Source organism: Eimeria mitis, genomic scaffold (genome assembly GCF_000499745.2).
Source record: "Eimeria mitis Houghton genomic scaffold, Emh_scaff4387, whole genome shotgun sequence".
Lineage (NCBI taxonomy): Eukaryota > Apicomplexa > Conoidasida > Eucoccidiorida > Eimeriidae > Eimeria > Eimeria mitis.
Window position 1 is genome coordinate 3,495 of NW_013572703.1, and position 804 is coordinate 4,298.

Genomic DNA, 804 nt, shown 5'->3' on the forward strand with positions numbered 1-804 from the left:
TATTTATTTTTATTTTTTATTTTTTTTATTTTTTTATTTAAATATATTTATTTATATGATATGCGGGCACGCAACGTCTCGTAAGGTTTTTTTTTATTTTTCTATTTTTTTTTTATTTTTATTTATTTTTTAGTTAGTTTTATATTGATATATAAATATATTTATTTATATGATATGCGGGCACTCAACGTCTCGTAAGGTTTTTATTTTTTTTTTATTTTTATTTATTATTTATTTTTATGTATTTATTTTTATCTGCTTTTATATATTTTTATATATTTTTATTTATTTATTTTTATTTTTTATTTTTTTTTTTATTTATTTAAATATATTTATTTATATGATGTGCGGGCATTCAATGTCTCGTGAGGTTTTTTTATTTATTTTTATTTATTTTTATTTATTTTTATTTATTTTTATCTGCTTTTATTTATTTTCTATATTTTTATTTTTTTATTTTTTTTATTTTTTTTTTATTTAAATATAAATATATTTATATGATATTCGGGCACTCAATGTCTCGTGAGATTTATATTTTTTTTATTTTTATTTATTTTTATTTATTTGTGTATAAATATAACTATAAATGAAAACAAAAATACAAATATAAATAAAAATACAAATATAAATAAAAATATAAATATAAATAAAACTAAAACTGAAACTAAACTAAAAAAAATAAATAAATATATATGTGTGTGTGTTGCAGGCTCCCAACGGTGGTGACGCGTGTGTCTGAGTATATAGACGAAGTAAAGGGTTTAATAGGGTCTATAAAAAAAAATAATTTTGCTTATACATGTG